We start from the raw sequence: 7,538 nt of genomic DNA, 5'->3' as shown, positions 1-7,538 counted from the left end.
TAGCCTCTTCTGCTCCGACTGCCCACAACTAATAAATGACAGCAAGCTAATGAGGACAAATGATAATGGGGCGGCAGTAGCAGCACAGTTATTACTGCGCTCGGTTACATTGTAATGCTGCTTCTGTCTCCGTTTCATAGCTCACACGTCCTTCACTCTGGACGGGGAAAAGGTGAATCTTTGTATAACTCGTGGATACATCGAGGACGTTCAGCGGAGAAACATTGAAGCTTTGACAGCAACCTTGATGGCTCGCTGTAATGTGAAGATCTATTCTTTTATCAGCCTGTAACTGTAATTATGTTCTGTGGTAACAATGTGTTTTATGGAGGAATAAATCACCTTGTTTTACAGTGTGTGTTAGTTGTCCTTAATGTAATATCTCGGCGTTGTCATTCCCATGAAAAAGAGGCTGTAAAAACAAAATGATCTGCTTGCATCCAATTTTAATAATTGACTAGAGATTCATGAATCAATCTTTCTCTAAAGAGAACAAAGAGTTATTTTCAGTGTAGGTCAATTGATAGTTGTCCTTGTCTTTAACATATTAAAATAGCACAGTCAAGACGACAAACAGTGATATGACTCAGCTCTCAAGTCACATTGAAATAAAGAGAAGTTTTTCCTTTGTTGCTAACTCGTAATAGATTAATAGCTCTCTTTGGAAAGTCTCTATGACTGTTTATTTTTTACATCAAACATGAGATAGAGATGGAGAAAATGACATCAAACTGGTCATGTGGTTCACTCCGTAGGACCCCTTAAAGCATGTAGTGAGATTGTGAGACGGGCAACAAATGTGGCAAAAAAAATTTATGATTTTTTTTAACAAAAATAAGGAAGTAAAAAATAAAAATACTACATGAAATAAATAATGAAAAATATATAAGATAAAAATAGAATTAAATACAAGAATAATATAATCATGTAAAAAAAAATCTAAGAAAAAATTAACATTAAAAATAAACATTTCAAAATAAGATAAAATATAAAATAAAATATCAAAAATTTGCCTGGGTATACGCATACTGCCTTGCACGCTCGAATTCATTTTGAACCTGCAGACAGTCTGGTATCTATAGCCGTTTCTTAGCCCTGTTTTAGGATCCAATCACAGAGCGGGGAGGGACGGCAAGACGATGACACGTACCACTCGGCAGACGGAAGCTTGTAGTTTTGTAGTTTTCTTAAATGGCTGCAGCAGACGCGCAACTCTTTGGATCTAGCTGTAGACAGTGTTCTAGATAGTTTAGAGCCAAAGTTGATTTTAAAAGAAGAACAACGATTGACTTTACACTCTTGTTTCACCACCAAAAAGGATGTTTTAGCCTTGCTTCTGACAGGATTTGACCAAAGCCTAATCTACCAACTAGCGCCGCTACTAGCGCCGCTACTAGCCCCGCAACTAGCGCCGCTACTAGCGCCGCTACTAGCCCCGCAACTAGCGCCGCTACTAGCCCCGCAACTAGCCCCGCTACTAGCCCCGCTACTAGCCCCGCTATTAGCACCGCTACTAGCGCCGCTACCAGCCCCGCTAGTGCTCGCTGCTGTAACGCTGGTGATCTGGCTACGAGCCGGGGGACAACGGAGCCCCCAGAGATTAGAGACTGGCATTAGCCAGGCTAATCAAAAACAGGATAAAATACAAAATATAAAAAATGTTACACAAAAATTTAATATTGGATAAAACAAACTGAAAAAAAGAGCTATAATAACAAGTCACCTTTAATTATGTCTTATCTTATGTACTATACACTGAAAAAAGAACCAACTTAATTGAATTGTTTTATTTGGTAACACCTAAATGAATTAAGTTCTTTAAAATTAATTTAAAATAAATTGTGTTAATCCAATTTATTAAATTAATTTGAAAGAACTTAATTAATTTAGGTGTTACCAAATGAAACAATTCAATTAAGTTGGTTCAACTATTTTCTTTTTTCAGTGTAGTCAACACTGGTGGAACAAGTACTCTGAAGCAGTACTTAGTGAAAATAGTAATAAATACTAATTTAGTATGAGTATAGAATAAACTCTGGCAGGTTTAGAGAAGTATTTAAGTGGCTGAGTATTCGGGGTAATTTACAAAGTGGCGCTCCAACAGCCAAATGTCAGGAAAGTATTTAATTAAAGAAAGTAAAAGACGGAGAACTCCATGAACAGAGCCTTATTACATTACAGTTGTCTCAGTTTGTTTTAGATGCACAAAGACGTATAGACTTGTTTTCTGTCTATGAATCCTTTGATCTCCTCTGCATGGGGCGGTGAGGTTACATACCTCAGATGGAGCGGACAGCAGCAGGAATAATGACTCTGGAATAATGAATGTACAACCTTTGCACTCACAAACATTTGCATTTTGGAAGAACATGTAGATTCACAGACACCAAGGAAGGTCAGAGAGTTCATTACAGGCTGTCTCAAATATACATTTATACTTATTTAGTGTCAAAAATATTGGCAGGTTTAAGGAAGTGTTAAATCCCACCAAAATTCAATATTATATTTATAATATTCTCTAATAATATGTCACAATATGGAATAAATTCCTCCGGACTGTAAATGGAAATAAATAAATAAAATTTAAAAATAAAATAAAAAATAAACCAAACATTATAAAACATTTTAAAAAAAAAGAGTTAAAATACAATTAAATACAAGAATAAAATAAACATAAAAAACAAAAAATAAAAATAAAATTTACATCATAAATAAAATACAAAATAATAAAACAATTAATGTTAGACATCAAAACACAAAAAACAAAGAATAAATAAAATACAAAATAAAATAAAGAATATTAATATAAAAATATAAAATAAATATTGAAATACAATTGGATACAGGAAGAAAATAAACATAAAAAATGAAATACAAAATAAGATAGAAAAAAAAAAAAAAAAAAAAAATATATATATATATATATATATATATACATATATATATAAATTAAATACCAAATGCAATCTATTGTTACAAACCAAACAAAAAACATATACTAAATACAATAATAATATTAATAATGAAATAAAAATGACTAAAATTATAGTAATACCACAGATCAAAAATACTTTTATACTTATTTAGTGTTAGTATAAAAACTATTGGCAGGTTTAGAGAAGTCTTTAATTAAATCTCATCAAAATGCAATATTATACTTATAATAATAATAATAATAATAATGCATCAGTTTTATATAGCGCTTTTCAAAATACACAAAGACGCTTTACAAAAAACACAGAGTGAACAAATGTACAATACATACAGTACATACATACATACATACATACAAATATTCAAAAACAACAATACAGTGGATAGGAAAGAGATAAGAAGACAGAGGGTGGAAAATGATTTATCAGGTGTTGTAAGTGATGTTGAAGAGGTGGGTTTTTAGTTGACTTTTGAAAGACGGCAGTGAGTCGGAGTTTCGGATGGCCAGGGGGATGGAGTTCCAGAGGGTAGGGGCGGCAATGGCAAAAGCTCTGTCCCCTATGGTATATAACTTTATAATAATGTGTCACAATATGGAATAAATTCCTCCAGGCCGTAAATGGAATTATTTCCTAACCAGGGGGGTTAGATAACATCAGCCTTCAGTGTAACCTAATACTAAATATTCTTTCAGTTGGAGTGTTTCTGAGGTTTAACCTTGGTTTTAGTTGTAGTCCTCGGCTTAATTTGTTGTTTACACTAGTTTCCTTCTGTGTGAAGAGAAATTCTGTTCATTCCTGATCGCTCCTGTTCAATAGCTGTGGTATTGGAAATTGTGCTTGGAGCTCATTATCTGGCAGGACGCAGAGGAATGAATATGTTATTGTTAATGTGCAGCGTTCTCTTCCTCTGGCTGCCATCGCTCTGCACACACATGCACCCATATAAAGTCTATGAGAAACTCTATATCTTCCAAGCCACTTAGAAGGTCAATCTTGGTGTCAAAATATACATTTTCTGGGTCAAGGAATCATTTAAAGCTATTGAGAATATCACTAGATAATTATTTGATCAAATAGATATGTTCATTTTCACCCAGACTGGTAGGTCTTCAAGTGCTGCAGCAAGGAATCCTGAGCTGAAAATTAATCTATGTTCACGGGAGAGAGTGGATTAGCTGCAATGTACACTGCTCCAAAAAAAAAAAATCAAGGGAACGCTTTAATCTCATGTCAGATCTCTAGTGATATTCTCAATAGCTTTAAATGATTCCTTGACCCAGAAAATGCATATTTTGACACCAAGATTGACCTTTTATGTGGATTGGAAGATGTATTGGTTCTCATAGACTTTATATGGGTGCCATCTCCTATCCACAATCTTGATGAAGTGGCTCCTCCTACCAAAAATTTAAACCTCTGGTGATAGAGAGCATGTGAAAAAAATGTGCTTTTGTCCAGCGTGTCCCCTTTATTCTTAAATCTGGTCCTAAGCCGCCTGACTATGTCATTCTCAAGGTATTAGTTATTTTTAGTATTTTCTAACAATTGTGCATACTGAGTACTTTGTGAAAGAGGAGAAGAAGAAGTGGTGTAACAGGGAAGTCTTGGCCTGGATTAAAAATCATCTTATAAAGTAGCTGTGAAATATGATCAGTGACATGAGGACATTTATCCAAGTAAAGCCTATTAAAGGACAAGGGATCCGGATGCAGCTATACATTTTATTTCAAGTCTTAAAACAATCTCTACATGCCCAGATGTTCATTGAAAGAGTTCCTGCTGTCCATACTGGCTGTGAAGAGATCCTTGGTAGTATCATGGTATTTGCAAGAAAAACCCTGTTATATAATACAGTATATATATATATATATATATATATATATATATATATATATATATAAATAAATGTGCACTTGCAGTAAATTGCATTGGGGCAAAAGTTGAGCCTGCTTCAGGTCATTTTGCATATATATATATATATATATATATATATATATATATATATACTGTATTATTTAGCAGGGTTTTTCTTGCAAATACCATGAAAAAGGTACATTTCTTTTTTTTTTTTTTTACAAGTATTAACCATATAATGGACGTTGAAATGGATTTAAATGTTAAATTACATTGAATTCTTTGTATAAAATGCAAAAAAAAAAAATGGAAATTATATTGCTGAATGTAAAATGAAGGCAACTTACAGTTAAACTTTTAACGTAAAAAACCCCAAAACCCCCGATCTTAACTGTATACTATCTGAATGTAAAATTAAGGTCACTTTTTGTTTTTTTAAAGCTTTAATGTAAAAAAAATATTAAAAAGAAATTGTAAAAAAAAACAGTAAAAACAGTCATATTAAAGAAAAAATGTTTTTAGGTATTCTACAGATATATATTTAAATAAAGATAGTATTTACTGTTTACTATCTGTATTTTTAAAGACATTATATCTAAACAAACTAACATTTGGGCACTATTTTTTTTTGCTACCTTTGCCGCCAGACTTTTTACCATTTTTTGGGTTGTTGCTGCTTTTAAATATTTATTTTAAAAGTGTATAATCTAACAAGAGGAAATGTGTAGAGACAGAGTGGAGGAGGAAACGATCCCTGTCACAATAGAAGTGTTGGCTGAATTTCTAAGAGATGAGGAGGATTATCTGGCTATATTTAGCCCTCACAGACAAGGGCAGAGGGAGATAGTGGTTGTAGAATAGCATGATAATGCTATTAGCATCCCATCTCATCCCTGGCAGTCACATGACCAGCAGCACAGAGTGGTACTTCCTGCTCCGGGAGTCTTCTCCTGCTGGAGCTGCTGAGGAATTACAATCATTTCTCTCTGGTGTCCCCTTTAACCCTTTATCAGGCCAAGAACCGTATTTGGTCACTTCAGCAGATATCCAAAATAAAAATATTTTGAGAAAAAAGTTGCAAATTTACTAGATTAAAGTGGCAGATCTAGAAGAGAAAAAGTTGCAGATTTAAGAGATTTAAAGTGGCAAATCTGCGCGAAAAAAGTCACAGATTTACGAGAAAAAAGTGGGAAAAAAGCAACTTTTTTCTTGCAGATTCACCACTTTGAATCTCATAAATCTGTGACTTTTTTCATGTAGATTTGCCACTTTAAATCTCTTAAATCTGCGACTTTTATCGCACAGATTTGCCACTTTAAATCTGCGACTTTTTTCTGGTAGATTCACCACTTTAAATCTCTTAAATCTGCAACTTTTTTTCTTGTAGATTTGCCACTTTAAATCTCTTAAATCTGCAACTTTTTTTCTTGTAGATTTGCCACTTTAAATCTCGTAAATCTGCGACTTTTTTCGCGCAGATTCACCACTTTAAATCTCTTAAATCTGCGACTTTTTTCACACAAATTTGCCACTTTAAATCTCGTAAATCTGCTACTTTTTTCTTGCAGATTCACCACTTTAAATCTCATAAATCTTCGACTTTTTTCTTGTAGATTTGCCACTTTAATCCAGTAAATTTGCAACTTTTTTCTCGAGCCCTTTTTGATATCCACTGAAGTTACCAAATATAGTTCTTCGCCTGATAAAGGGTTAAACATAAATTACTCATTAATGTGGCATGCAGAGTTATAAAAACCTAACTAATGTGGACATTTCTGCGCATCTTCATGAGGAGAAATATTTGATTGTTTCTCTCAACCTGACCTGGCCCCTGAAGCTCACACACACTGGGTTAGATCACTGGATCACCTGTTTTAGATTTGCAGCAGCTCGGGCCGAGCCGGGCTCATAATGTAACATTAACTCTCCTTCCTGTTCCATATGAAAATTTAAGCATAATCCCAGAAGTGCAGTTAAAAAATAGTGTGCAGGCCAAACGCGGCTCCTGGTCACACACATCCACGGCGGCGGCAGATCGTTTACCCCCCAAAAAACCACCGCAGTGAAGTAAAGACTTTGGTTTAAACAGTTCCTTTTTACAAGCTCTGGCTGCTCCGGCACTGACCTTAGCAGGACAGTGTGGCACATATATATATATATATATATATATATATATATATGTGCAGCAGGGCAGTGAAGCCATCAGGCCCTCTGCTGCAGTGTTAAAGAAATAGTTCAACATTTTGGGAAATAAAATACTGTATTAAAAAGAAAAAAGAAATTAATTCATCATTAAATCATTCATTTACTGTATTATTTTAAAGGGGTTTTCTCTGTTTTTTCTACATTAACCCTTTATCAGGCAAAGAACTATATACGGTAATTAGAGTCAGGTAATATTTCGACAAAAAAGTTGCAAATTTACTAGATTAAAGTTGGAAATTTACTAGATTAAAGTGGCAAATCTACAAGAAAAAAAGTTGCAGATTTACGAGAAAAAGGTGGGTAAAAAGCAACTTTTTTCTCCAAGATTCACCACTTTAAATCTCATAAATCTGCACATTTTTTTCTCGTAGATTTGCCACTTTAATCTCGTAAACTTTTTTCTCAAAATATTATTTTCGTATGTTTTTTTTACACATTCTGGCAGTATGTAATATCCTCCAATATTCTCTAGGGTTGAAATTTGGAATTTGGAAGTATTTCAATGAGTGTCCTATTAAGGGTTAAAGTGGTGAATCGTTTCTT

Source organism: Centropristis striata, chromosome 19 (genome assembly GCF_030273125.1).
Source record: "Centropristis striata isolate RG_2023a ecotype Rhode Island chromosome 19, C.striata_1.0, whole genome shotgun sequence".
In the NCBI taxonomy this organism is placed as follows: Eukaryota; Metazoa; Chordata; class Actinopteri; order Perciformes; family Serranidae; genus Centropristis; species Centropristis striata.
The sequence above is the reverse complement of the archived record's forward strand: the minus strand, read 5'-3'. Positions refer to the sequence as shown.